The sequence below is a fragment of the Borostomias antarcticus genome (genome assembly GCF_949987555.1).
Source record: "Borostomias antarcticus genome assembly, chromosome: 5".
In the NCBI taxonomy this organism is placed as follows: Eukaryota; Metazoa; Chordata; class Actinopteri; order Stomiiformes; family Stomiidae; genus Borostomias; species Borostomias antarcticus.
This window is the reverse complement of record NC_140238.1, coordinates 12649579-12664201: the sequence shown is the minus strand read 5'-3', so window position 1 is coordinate 12664201 and position 14623 is coordinate 12649579.

The following is a 14623-nucleotide window of genomic DNA, read 5'->3' as shown; positions in this document are numbered from 1 at the left end:
GTCTTTGTTCATAATACACTTCCAGCCTCGTCTTTTTTGTTTGCTGGCTAAATCATCTGGCCTGAGAAGGGACCAGGTCCTCAACACTGTGTAAGAGTTTCCATGACTCCAATGTTTGCAGTCTGCAGATCTCAATGAATCTCTTTGGCAATGAGTCTTGTTGTGGAATTTACATCCAAACACCTTAAACCTTTGTTCCTCTCTCTCCTTTTGTAATTCACCACCTCCCCCAAATATTCACATAGCTGTGCTAACCTACAGAATGGCCTCCAGTCGGCCATACACTTTGAATCTGTCTACAACAGAATAACCATCCTTTGTCATCCTTTGTCCCAAATTGCCACCTTTTTCTCATGTCACATGTCTGTACTCTTGCCCACGCCTGCCATTTCATATGACGTACAATGGAGTAGCCAATCACATCCTGGAAGCACCGTACCTGTGTTTTGATTGCATATAAGGCGCAGCAAGACCCAGGGCCGGCACTTGTCTGGATAAACCACTCTTGTTGCGTTGTCCAGAAAGTCCTTGCGCTCGTATGTTTTCACAATAAACCAGACTTAACCTTTTGAGCAAATCTTGGTAAATCCTTTTTACTAGATCAATAATTCCATTACAATTTGGCGACTCTGGACGGGATCGGCTGCTGTGAGGTTCGCCTGGAGTGGACAACGAGGAAGCAGACGTGCGGAGCAGTAGCGAGCTCTGGAAAATCTTCTCTCTTTGCGCCTATTCGCATTGGTTCGGAGAAGTCCGCCTCGTTGGTTTCACTCGGCTAAACTCACGGTACGTTGAAAAACGAATCCTTTTATGCTTGGTATTTGCCTTGGTTTCGTTTCAGATTGTGTTGGTCTGGATTGTTGAAAACAAGGTGCCTTGGGGTGGGAGTAGTATCGATCTAAGTAGTTGTAACTCAACAATAGTGATATATGATATTGCATTGTTCTTTGACTTCGTCCTTGTTTCGTTACTAGGGTATATATGCCTTTCGGAAGAGGTGTGATTTTGGTCTCGTGATTTGTTCCCCTGCAGTTGATGTACAGTTTAGGTTGTTTATCGGTTGCAGTTTAGAACGGTTTTGAGTTAATACGCCAAAGTTGGCACAGAACGGGCTTCCCTTTGGCCGGTCGCGGGTGTTCCGTTGTATGTTTTCTCAACGAAGGTAGCTACTGGGAGTGGTTTGGTAGTCCGACCCGCGGTTCTTGAAGAAACGTTTGTCCCTTTTTATCCCGGGTGGTTGGGTAGCTTCCAACCAAGAGGGCTGAGGGTCAGCCGAGTGTTGTAACGTGGGCCTTTGTTCGTCTTTTGTGTTCCGTGTCCCTACACGGGGTTGTTCGTTTTGTTGTTTACTGTTTGAGCTTCGGCTCTTGCCTTGTATTGTTTATTAAGCGCGCCTATTATCCAGGTAAGTATTGTAAGTATTTTGTACACTGTTTCGACTGTTAAATCCTAACTGCTAGAATCTAGTAGCTGGTCGTCTGGGAGACGCAGAAAACACCACTCCGCTCTCCCGTGATCCGCCATCGAGCCAGAGGGAGAACAAAGGACCAGTTGCTGGGTAAGTTACTTAGCGGTTTAATGTGTCTGTTTATTTCGAAATTGTATTTCCTTTGTTTATTTCCCCCCTTGCTGTTTTAACTATACTTTGCTTTTCACCGTTAGTTTTGAATTATAGGCTGTAGGGTATTGTGTTAATTATGAATACCAATACTAGTTCGCTGTCTGGGCCAGCTAAGATTGTTGCGCAAAGGTTTTGGGATGATGCTTGTATGCAGTTTTTGCTCTGGGCGAGACATTTTGATTTCCCCCTGTCCGGTACACTCTCGATTCTCGAGTTGGCGACTGTCAGAGCTCAGTTACAGGCGTTTGAGATGACTAGATTAGGAAGGGAGCCTGGAAATGCGATAGATTGGAATGCATTCAGGAAGTGGGAAATAGTCGCACACGAGTGTTTTTTCAAGTCAGAAAGAAGGGTAGCTGAGGAAGTTAATCAGAGAGATGAATATCCAGAGTCCCTTCCCCCTCCTAGTCATTCCGTTTTGAACTCTATCACGCCGACTCGGCACTCAGAGCTCACACATCCTTCCCAAACTATGACTGGTTCAACCGCTGTTGTAGCTGCCGCCCCGCCTCCCAACTCTGTTTTTCCGTCTGCTCCCAACCAACAACGACCACAGGGCCGTCACATGAACAAGAATCGTAAAGGTAGAAACAGAACGGACTACATGATAAAAAAGAGCGAGAGAAACGAAAACGGAGACAAAACTGACGCGTGTTTTCATTGTGGTAAAACTGGCCACTGGATTAGAAATTGTCACAGTTACCGCAGGCAAAATGAGAGGGAGAATCCTGCAACCTGGGATTCGGCGCCACCTGCTGGGGTTCCTTTGAACAACCCACAAGGTAGATTTTAACTTTTTTTTTTTAAAGGTAAATAAACAGGACAAGACAATGGAGCTGAGGACGTAAGGTTTGTGCATGATAGTTAGGGGGATAGATAATGTTTGCCAGTGTCTTAATCTGAATACAGCATCTCCTAACCCAATTATATATTTTTAATGTTTATGTTAAATATCTTCTTCTTCTTATAGTTTGAGGCACATTCATCGGGTCTGAGTGTTTTTCTGAGTGTTTTTACAGACAACTGTCGTTCCGGGAGTGATGGGTGAATGCCGAACCAGGAGACGGGCACAGGACCGGAGGTGGAGATGGAGGTTACCGGCCTGCTTCCCTACAGATGGGCGACCTGTGGTTCGTGGGATGCAGGGCCAACGCCATGTCACCGACTCACCGTGAACGACAGATAAGTATGACATAGGGAAGAGACCATTTTGTCCGAAGCGTGCCCAATACTCTGTCCTCAAATGCAGAAGAGGGAAGTTTTAGATATGTGACAGCGGCTGGTGATTTGGTCCGCAACTCGGCAAACCCCGAAATGCGCTAGGGGGCAAAATAAATAAAAAAAACGTTTTTTTTTCGTATTACCAAAGTTGAAGTTGTGAAGAACCCACTTACTATAACAGACAACAGTTTTAGGTTCACGAAATACGTATAATTAGTCTGCAAACTAAGCTCGTTTTTAACTGATTTCGAGTCGGGTTTGGGGGCGGGCAGATTGATTAGCATGATTTGGTTTCATTGGCTATTGCTTCCGGGTTCTCCGCCCCCAACCCTTCCCAAACAACACGCCGGCTTTGTTTACATTCAGTCCCAAGTTTAACCATGGATGCTACAGCTTTTGCTAAAGAGAAGACGGGGATGGCATCCAGGGCATGGAAAGAGTTTTAAGAGCAGCTAAAACTCCAGCAGAGCAGGACTCGTTCGTATACGGAGTTTTATTCTTGATGACCTGTGATACAGAGATGACTGTATCAACTTGTTGCTACCAAGTTGCTACCAAGCGAAACGTCGAACGACGTACCAGATTCACACCACCGCCAAGCATTCTGCTTTGCTTTGGGGTAAGCTGATCTTTATACTATCTGTGCTGTTTACATTACATTAACGTTAGTCGTTTAGCAGTAGCTCCTTTCTAAACAAGTGACTTAGTCTAGCTAGCATAACAAAGGCACTAGCACTAACTAACAAAGGCTAGCTAGCTAACGTTAGCTAACATGCTAGTTAGCTGAGCTGTCCCTTCGTTCCTAAACTAGCCAGCTACCTAGCACAGGGACATGGCTATAGCTAGTGAGCTAGCCCTTTGTTCCTAAACTAGCCAGCAAGGCAGCTAATATCTAGCCAGCTGCCTAGCACAGGGACATGGCTAGCTAGTGAGCTAGCCCTTTGTTCCTAAACTAGCCAGCGAGGCAGCTAATATCGAGCTAGGTAGCTATATTATAGAGAGAAACAGAATGAGAGAGCATGAGAGGTATGGTAGTCTGACACCTTTTTCTTTGTTTTGGTTACAGGATGAGCAAAAACAAGCTCCAGCTTGTAAGGAATTGCAGCTCTCCCTTCATACCAGCCAGCAAGAAGATCACTATGCACTACAGCTTTGATTTTGCACAACAGGTGAGAATACGTTCATCCTATCATGCATTAGCTAGTCTATTTAATCAACACATTCTGGTACTATTTTATCTATATGGAGTGCCAGTACTGTGGGCAATAGTTTAATGTACTTTCTTCCTTCTATTCTATTGCAGTTTTGATGCTGAGAGACCTGGCATGGTTGTGGCCAGAGAACACCGTGATGCACCGGCAGTCGAGTTTCAGCTGCTGCGCAAGCCTGATGTCCTGCCCCCCAGAGAAGGTCTTCTTGTGCAAGCCCCACCCGGACTGGACATGGCCAGACAGACGTATCTCTTTGACAAGATCAGAGAGTTCTGTTCTGATGAGGGACGAGACGTCACATGTCCCCCGCCAAACTCCACAGCAGCTCAGAACAAGACTGTCCGCTTGCAGATTCACTGCAGATCATCAGGACGGACAGCACTGCAGGAGAAAGGCCACAGCCTTTTCCTGTTTGAATACTGAAGCGTTGCTTGTTCTCTTGCACAGACTTGCCCACACTTGCACAGACTGCGTTGTTAGAATATTGAATACTGAGCTGAGTACTGTTGTTATTACCTTGAGTATTTAGCTGGGGACTGTTATTACTTTGTTGTACACTTGATCACAATGAACAATATGCACCTTGTCTATAAAACAGACAACTGACTGTACACTTTAACACTTAGACTGTTGCCTTTTTTTGTACACTTAACTACTTATGCTTGTACTTTATATCATGTATGTGACAATAAAGAACGTTAAATTTGAACTTCATCTTATATTGTTCTTAACTGCATTCACAACACAAGATTTATACTGACTCAAAGAGTGTGGGGTCATCAGTGAGAGAGCACCTCACTTGGCAGCCACTCTCAGGTAATACCCCAAGTTGACAGCCACTCTGACAGATAATGACAGATCGTCCAGTGGGGGAGTGGCTGGGGGTGCGGTTACCAGGCTACTGTTCACGCCCATTACCTGGCAGTCAGAGGTGTGAAAATGTTGGAGAACTTTGGAGGAGGATTTCTCAGCTAAGTTGATTTGGCAGTACTAGCATTCAAATAAGCATATCTTCTTCAACTATGTTCAGATTTCAATGTATGAGACCTCATTTGAAAGCTTACAATCTGCACTTTCATAATCTGTAAAAAACTGAAAAATGACCTTTGCCTAGTTGAGGACCAAATTACCAGCGGCGGTCACATATACAATATTTAATAATTAGCTATACAAATAAAGCTTTGATTGATTGATTGATAATTGATGTTTTGTTAATTGTAGATGAAGCGAGTTCATTTTAGTGTTATTTTATTTGAGTGATGTATTTTTTTTTCCCCCATCTCTGTTTTATCCTGACTTCAGGGGATTTGTTTTTACCCTTAGGGGGTGTTATTTTGTTGAGACGAGAATGTTTTTATTTTATTTTTATTTCATAAAATCGCGAGAGAAATACTAAGAGCAAAATCCGATTGCCTTGATCATGACTGGGGACTGGGCGTGTTAAAGTAATTCTTACACTGCCCCTGATGTCACTGTAGGCTACTGCAGAGCTTAGATCCCTGCTACTGTCCGATTCGGTAAATGGACAAAAGCTAGTTCCCCACTGACAAACTACATAGACTGACGAGCCCGACTGGCTCTAATGACACTTGAACAGACACCCTGTTTAAGTTTTCCTGACTGAATAACACAATTTTTCCCCAAAGCAGGATCATCTCCTGCCAGGAAGAGGGGATGATAGAATGTGGCTTGCACTTAACCATGTTTCTGAGTATCTTCAACAGACTGCTGATAACCGTTCCTGACCAAAGAGGGGAACAGGGAGACCAGACCAGAGGACTCAAAGAGGGGAACAGGGAGACCAGACCAGAGGACTCTCCTTTTGCTCTTCTGTTTTGTCTCTGTTGTCTCTCATCTGTGGATTCACAGGTCTCTACTCCCATGTCTCTCAAAGACATTGCCGGCCTGCTCCCCGTATGAAGTCCCCACTAAGGAAAGATGACCATTCCGGACGCCAGAGAGGGCTTCTTCTTATCATCTCCAACCAGGCCGTTGGGTCCTGATCCGCGACCTGGGGCCGTACCAGATTCAACTCACCACGCAGACGGCTGCCAGAGTAGCTGAGAGAACTTCGACGCCGTTGCGTCCCAAACCAAGGAGCAGATGAGCAGCCTGAGAACAGGCCAGAAAACATGGAAGAGAAGAGATGTAGCGGGGTGAACCTACCCGTCAGAGAGATGTAGCGGGGTGAACCTACCCGTCAGAGAGAAGTTGCGGGGTGAACCTACCCGTCAAAGATGGAACAATCAGGACCAGGGCATTCTGGCCTGTGTGGAATAGCTGTCAAAAGTAGCTGAGAGGACGGTCCATGCAGCCGAAACCAGAGATCTCAAGGGCAAAGCGGTCACCGCCACACTGTCCTCTCCTCTGATGAGCAATCGGAGAGTGACCTTGCCGGTCACCGCCACACTGTCCTCTCCTCTGATGAGCAATCGGAGACTGACCTTGCCGGTCACCTCCTTCTCGTGGTTGTTGTATGACAACGTGGACAATCTCAACAGCAATGACTGCACCTCTAACCGCACACACTGGAACTTACATTGAACATTCAGAGATGCAAACATGGAAGCTATGATCCAGAAGAAATTACCTGCGATTATTCACAAGAGTGAATGAACTTTGAAATTATCTTGAAAAAATATATTTGTTTACAAGAGTTACAATGGTTGAAACATGAGTTGATAAATAAGTTTGGGTTTTTCCTCTAAATTGACCAAGAGGTTTTTTGCCCTTCTTACACTGGTAACCATTCATCTTTTTTACCTTGTTTCTAACTTTAAATCAAGGTTTTTGGTGAATGGTTGTCCACTTTTAGACTATAAATAGTATATAATCATGTCATCTTTTTTACCTTGTTTCCTGTCATATTTCTGAAACAAGGGGTTTTGGTGCGTGATTTTGCACGTGGAAAGAAAATAAATCTATTTTTTTGTTAAATATTTCACAATAAAATAAAAATAAAAATCTTTTTTTTGCTCCACCTAGTGGAGAGATTACTTCCTTTCCACATGTATAGCATAGCTGAATGTTTACACTTTGTGTTTGGATTTTATATTTTATTTTTGTGTACCTGTTCAGGCACAAATGGGGGATTGTTGTGGAATTTACATCCAAACACCTTAAACCTTTGTTCCTCTCTCTCCTTTTGTAATTCACCACCTCCCCCAAATATTCACATAGCTGTGCTAACCTACAGAATGGCCTCCAGTCGGCCATACACATTTTGAATCTGTCTACAACAGAATAACCATCCTTTGTCATCCTTTGTCCCCAATTGCCGCCTTTTTCTCATGTCACATGTCTGTACTCTTGGCCACGCCTGCCATTTCATATGACGTACAATGGAGTAGCCAATCACATCCTGGAAGCACCGTACCTGTGTTTTGATTGCATATAAGGCGCAGCAAGACCCAGGGCCGGCACTTGTCTGGATAAACCACTCTTGTTGCGTTGTCCAGAAAGTCCTTGCGCTCGTATGTTTTCACAATAAACCAGACTTAACCTTTTGAGCGAATCTTGGTAAATCCTTTTTACTAGATCAATAATTCCATTACAGTCTGCAGATATCCAAACTTGTCCGAAGATTGTTAGTGAGCCAATCGCTTCTCAGTCTGTTTGACTGCGAAGTGACTCCTTTTGTATGGCCCCAGTCACCTCACCGGTGAACTATATATCTTACCTCTCTTTGTCCAGAAGTCTTGACATGTGAAGATGCAACACTCAACTCTCTAGAAGTTCAGCCTCTTGTCGAACCTGTAGTGATCCCGACCACCAGTCAGGAATGAGGTGGACTGTCAAGTGCACCAAGGGCAGGCACATTAGGCCCAAGAGTCAGACATGAGAGACGAGAGGCCTACGGGGGCAGATCCGGCTCAAGCACCGGGGACAGGCCGGAAAGGTAGTCATCATTATTATAAGCGGATCCCTCTAAAAAAAAAAAAAGCATGGATGAATGAATAATGAATGGTCCACACACACATAGAACTGACAAGGGCCCGGCCATCCCTGGGAAAGTCATAAGAACCCCCCCCCTCCCCATCCGGCTCAGGCCTGGCACTTATCAGAAGTGCAAGAATCAAAGGAGCTGTGTTGGAAGGACTGCCTGAGAAAGAACAACAGCATTTTGGAGAATGTATCCATGTATCAACTGTTTGAGTATATACAGTATGTAATGCTTAAAGTAGGATATTTAATAAGATGTTAATTAGACATTTATTCTGTGATGTCCTGCTGTGAGTGAGAGAGAGATAAAATGTCGAATGCAGGGATTGTTAATCTGCCAAGGAGGAGAGAATAGGCTTGTCACGGTACTCGGTACTAATTCGGTACTTATATTGCTGCGGTACTGACGGTGCCCGTTTTTCCATGGTACCGAAGGTACCGTGTTTTCTATTTAATTTGCCGCTTGTCTTCTTCAACACTGCACCACCCATGACAGCAGCGTAGAAGAAGACAAGCGTTTGCCGGTAATTCATTTTGTGAAAATATGAGCCGGTTTTGAGCGTTAAGATTGAACATGTTTCTTAGCAGCGCATTTCTTTCAAAACCATGCGTTTTTGAAGACGTAACCCTCCTGCTTCTGTGAGTAGCCTACCTTTGAAATTTCTCCGCCCGAGCCCGACACAACTGACCGCTAGTTCAGCCCAATAACGTTATGTTACTAGTTGATTACTTAAGACTGTCACTACAAAACACTACGATGACGACCAAGTTCGGCTAGAAACAGGTAAGCATGCGAGTAGGAGAAGCCATCTATTGGCCATTTGGTAAGGATAATTAATGTAGATGATAATGTGAAAATATAAGTGATTGACATTGAGTAGGGCACTGTGTATTGGCACTTGGGCTGTGGGAGTGACAGCGTGTAGCATGTTATGTTTTATGTTTCGGTGCTAGTAGACCCAAGTTTGGGGAGATGCCATTTGGGGAAGAACCGTGATGGGGATCTCTGTTCCTTTTTATGACCTGCGCTAGCCTCTTGCTAGCAAGTTAGCAATAGCACTAGCGTGTAGCACTGTTGACACTTGTCACGTGGTTTGTCTAAATAAACGCGTCGTGTTATAGAATTTACATCTGGCCTCAAGACCTTTCTATTCCAAACACCTTAAACCTTTGTTCTCTCTCTCCTTTTGTAATTCACCACCTCCCCCAACTGTTCACATAGCTGTGCTAACCTACAGAATGGCCTTCAGGAGGCCATACACCTAGAAATCTGTCTACACCAGAATAACCATCCTTTGTCCTTTTGTCTCCAAGAAATTGCCGCCTTTCTCATGTCACATGCCTGTATTCTGCCTGCCATTTCACATGACGTACAATGGATTAGCCAATGACATCCTGGAAGCGCCGTACCTGTGTTTTGCTTGAATAAAAGTCAACACAAGATCAGGAGGCTTCACTTCTTTGGATAAACCACTCTTGTTGCGTTGTCCAGGAAGTCTTGCGCTCGTATTGTTTTCTCAATAAACCAGACTTAACCTTTTGAGCGAATCTTGGGAAATCCTTTTTGACTAGATCAGTTAAAATCCATTACAGTCGTCATTCGGTTGAAGCTGTGTGATGAGTAGGGATGGGAATTTCGACTAATTTTAAAACCGAGTAACCTAACCTGATCCTACTCGAGTAACCGATTACTCAAAAAAAAGATGCCGTCCAGACAGAGCGCATTTAACCCCGGCCCCCTCGGAGGGGAATACGTTTTTTTCCGCCGTTATTACCGTGGCGGTGCTTTCATGTCTCGTCCATGCCCTTGCAAATAAACATATTTAAAAGCTGATGTGTGGTTGGATGCATTACTTATCATCAGATTGAATAACCCACAGGTTTTCATGAAGCTATCAGAATCGAAAAACGCAGCCTTTTAATGTGGATGCACTGCCCAGCTCATAGCCTACAGATGTGGGAACATAAGAATGTAACTTGACCCGCGGTATTCTAACAGGCGCTTTACGTCATTCCGCACCACCGCTCGCCTGCCCATAGGGGCGCAGTAATACCACTCATTGACCCATTGCTGTAGCTCATCTCGCACATTAGATGAGCCTACCGTTCTCAAACTTCTTGTTCTGTCTGGTTGTAATTTAATTATTACGAACAAAGCCTATCTATTTATAGTTTCTATCTCTGTAAATGTCGCCGGGTCTATATCTGTTAACTGTCGGGACAAGTAGAAGTTTAATACATTAGGCTGAGTGTTCTCATATGGAACATGGCATCAGGACGAGTAAGATGGCTAACGGAGATGACCAGAGATGTGTTTGAAATGGTTCACTCACTCCCTATTCCCTATTACCATGGATGTATTGAGTGCGACTCATAGTGAACTACATAGGGAATGATTTAACAGTTTTGGGACACTACATGGAATGTAACTGCGTAAGATATTCATGACTCAAACAAGCAGACGCGCCGATCACTAATGGCAGCAGGTTGAAATATCAGGTAGTATTCAGGTTCCATGTTTAGTTGAATGATAAATCCCATATTAATGGTTGGAATTCTAATGATTTGCAAGTGTGATTTTGTCAACTTTAGTGCTGTCTGCTAATAGCAGGCTGTGAAGCTGCACGATAGTACAGCTGTAGCTATTTTGATGCTATTAGTTCAACTTCTGTTTCTCGGGCAGGAACGGAGACGAACTCGCATTAGCAGCAAAGCAGCTAGAGGAATGATCTTAACATAAGCTAACTGCTTTAGCTACTGCTAGCTACCGTCTTCTTCACTTCTCCTTCGGTAAAACATGACACCGTTGTGTTGTGGTATTGTGGAGGGCTTAGGCAGAAGCAGGAAGAGAAACCACTTTTGCCCCATATAAGTAAAATAATGGTCTCATAAGCATTTTCGATTGTAAAATTGTGTTCACTTGTTTTAGTTTGCAAAAATATGCAATTTTCTTAGCATATCTACTGGCTACATGATAACATAGGTTTCAAGTTTCGTGCGAGCAAGTCGTGCCTGCAAGCCAGGGAGAAATGACAGGAGACCGTGGCGGGGCTTAGAACCAGAGGGGTGCGCGAGTGACATTTGGGCAGAATGAACAGGTGAAATGAAAGCTCTCGAAGAGATCTTTCTAATGCTATTGGTCAGCTTTGTATGTAGTTTTAATGTGAAAGATACATCTTGAATGCAGTCAAGACAAATTATTTTACCTCTTAACTTTTGTCAAGGTTCCAGTCAATTGGATTATAGGCTATAGGTACAATGACGTTACCTTATGAACACAAATAGCTTAACCTATAGGCCGACATAAAAACAATAGCCTAAAACCATGTTTATTTACAATGTATTTTCTTTCATTGATAGCATGCCAATAGTTAGGGTGAGGAACGACGCGCGGTCTCTTTAGCCCTGAGACCATCATCAGGCAGCTCAGGAGGTCGTTGGCTATATATATTATTATGATATTATGTCTAATAATACATTCGTTGAAAGTACACAGGCTGATCTACTATACGGAATTGGACCGAGGAGTGTTCTCATATGGAACTAGGCTGCGCGCCCGCCCGCGACAAGAGCTGAATTGTAGTCAGCTTTCCCCGCTGCGCGCAGGACGCGTGCGTCCCCCGCTGATCCGAGCGAGAACGCAGGCGGAATGTCGCTCCCTGTCTGAAACGGCCTTGACTCCTGGAATCCCAAGGTCTTTCATATTGAAATTCTCTTGATGGTCTGGTAAGTTGGGAGACGTGTTAAGGGAGTGCATCAGTCGTGATCCTTGACAGTAGGCTACCAGCCTGCGCTGCGCTCAGCACAAAGTTGGATGAATGGATGGACTTATTGGAATCGTGGAAAATGTTTATTGCGCTCTAAAATCATGAAAGCATGAATGTAAAAATGCAGCAACAGAAGTAGTCTAGATGAGATGGTGGTTTAAATGAATGGCAACACATAAATTGAGACATAAATTGAGACTGGTGATAATGCTGATAATCTACAGTAGGGCCTACCTCTGGCTGAGTTCATGGTTACAACCATTCATCTCTTACACATGGGCCTATACAATACTTGCACAATCTACTTTGGACGTTAAATCCATCTATCAATCAAACTAGCGAATTCAATGGCCGGTCATGGCAAAGCACCCGCTAACGCAGGCTACCCCCCTCCCCACGATCCAGGGCTAGGAAACCGGTTCATCCAGTTTATTTGAATATAAAAGAATTTGGGGGGGGGGGGGGGTTACAATAGTCTAGTCCAGGTTCGCTGGCGAGTGACGAGCTAGTCAGATGGCGCATGCATGTGTGGACATTGTAGGCCGATTCTGTGAAACCTAAAGAATAAAAGTAGGCTACGTTCAACATTCATTGGAGTGGTCCAGTTGGATAGGCTAGTCTAATCTAAATAAATTGAGGACCTGTATTTTCAGTGTTTGCTGGTAGCGAATGAATGCCACAGACAGACAGGGAGGAAATCTATTCGTTTCATTGTTTCATTGTTTGTGCTCTGTATGCACAAGATAGTTATGTTCGGATATAAATGGCAGTATAGCGGGAAAAAACCCTATCAAAGGCCAAGATTAGAAGGGATTTGAAGATGTAATTGGTCATTTTAAATGGGCCTACTTTATCTTTTGATGCCTATTTGAACGGACTGCATCGATCAATGCAATGACTCTCCATGTTTTTAAGTTTGACCCTTTTCATCAATAAAACATCATTTTTACAACCATGTCTCATTGATTGGGAAGGCATTTAGAGCTGCCGGTCTATTAGCCTACATTCGGACTCAGAGGATGACATAACTGTTTATTGAGAAACAATTGCAGGCTGGCCTATATAAAGAAATACCACAATGCATGTAGTCTAGATATATTACATTATGTTTAGGCTATAGCCTACACTTTATGGTAGACTGCCCGCTCGCTAAGCAGGCTACATTGTGGCTGTTTTGTTCATCGCAGAAGCCTATAGCCTAGGCTACACATTAAAAAAATGTTTTTTTTTATATAGACCTAGAAGGAATCAGAATATGTGGAAATTTAATTTTAGCCTATTTTAATACAATTCAAATTCTGCTTAGAGGGAATTATTTTCAACGGACATTATGACCTGAGCATAATTAATAATTATCTAAGTTAATATAGGCCTATGAGAACGCTTTTGACGATAGGCTAGGCCGATGCGTCTTGTGATTGTTCTGTAGCCTAGGCTACAACTTAAGGCTTATTTGGCCCTATTGAATTAATTTAAGCCTATACTAGGCTACTCATTATTATCGAATTATCTAGTTGATATATGAATAAAACAATAAGCCGTTTTAATGGCTATGGGCTACTAGTTGTATCTATACACGACTTGATGCGCTCTGCTCTTATACGCACGGTTGAGGCGGCAGCTCAAATACACTTCGCACATATCCTCTGCTATAGCCTCTCACAGACAGCTAGGTGCACTTCATGCATTGGTAGACAGTTCTGCAGCTTGTCTTCACCATGCAGGTATTTTGGTGGGGGTATTCTTCTGTGGACACTGCGAGGGGCACAGCCGGTGGCTGTTCGGAGGCCAGAGCGCGCAGCTCTTCAGCCAACTGGAGGATGTCGCGTCTGGGGAGGCTCTGCGTCTCTCCACCAGTCCCCAGCGAGTCCAAGCTCCCCCAATGAATAATACTTATTTATAATAGCCTACGTAGCGCGAAACTGTGCATATAATAGGCTGTAGCCAGCGCAAAACTGCGCATTCCCTATAGCCGTTCATGGAACGACTGGCGGCCGGTATAAATAAATAAAAACATACACGATATTTTCTTTTTGAATGATCTTGAATATATATATATTCAAGATCATTCAAATAACAAAATATTGTGTATATTGTGCATGTGAAGGCACTCACTGTCAAACCTGCCGCTATCTATGCACAAGATAGTTAATGTCCGGATATGATTGGCAATGAGTGATCTTTACTCATGGCGACTATGTCAATTTTGTATGGATCCACAAGTCGATCAAGCTTATTTTTTCTTTGTATCGTGCTGAAGCCATATAGCCTACTGCGCTCAGACTTGGCTACATTAGCTGGTGCCCCGTCTTCAAATTTACTTCCGGGGTTTACGAGTAGCCTACCAGTTGAATGCGTTCCAGAAACAAAACGCAAAACCCCCACGTTCACCACATCTTTACTAACAAATATATTTACAATACTGTTATTTTGCGCATTTGACCTAACAGCCACCACGTCTTGACCCGACGTCAGTTACCGAGATAGATAGGCTACTGTAGGCCTAGATATAGGTGTTCGTAATAATTAAATTACATCCAGATGGCGAAAACATGTGTTTGAGAACAAGGTAATAATAACAATTAAACGTTATTTGTATAGCACCTTTCATACAGATAAATTCAGCTCAAAGTGCTTTACAACAGAGCATTTAAATTAAAGAATGTGAAACTTAATGATGCTTCATTCGTAGACTATAGGAGAAAAACAGAGCCCAGCCTGCTAAATCTACTCAAAGACGCCACCTGGCGGTGGTGCATCACTAAAACGAAATAACACCCGTCTGAAATCCCACGAGATTTCCAACGGGATTTCCCTGCCAAATACCGCAACGTGAAATGCTGCAGCATGAGACATTTCTA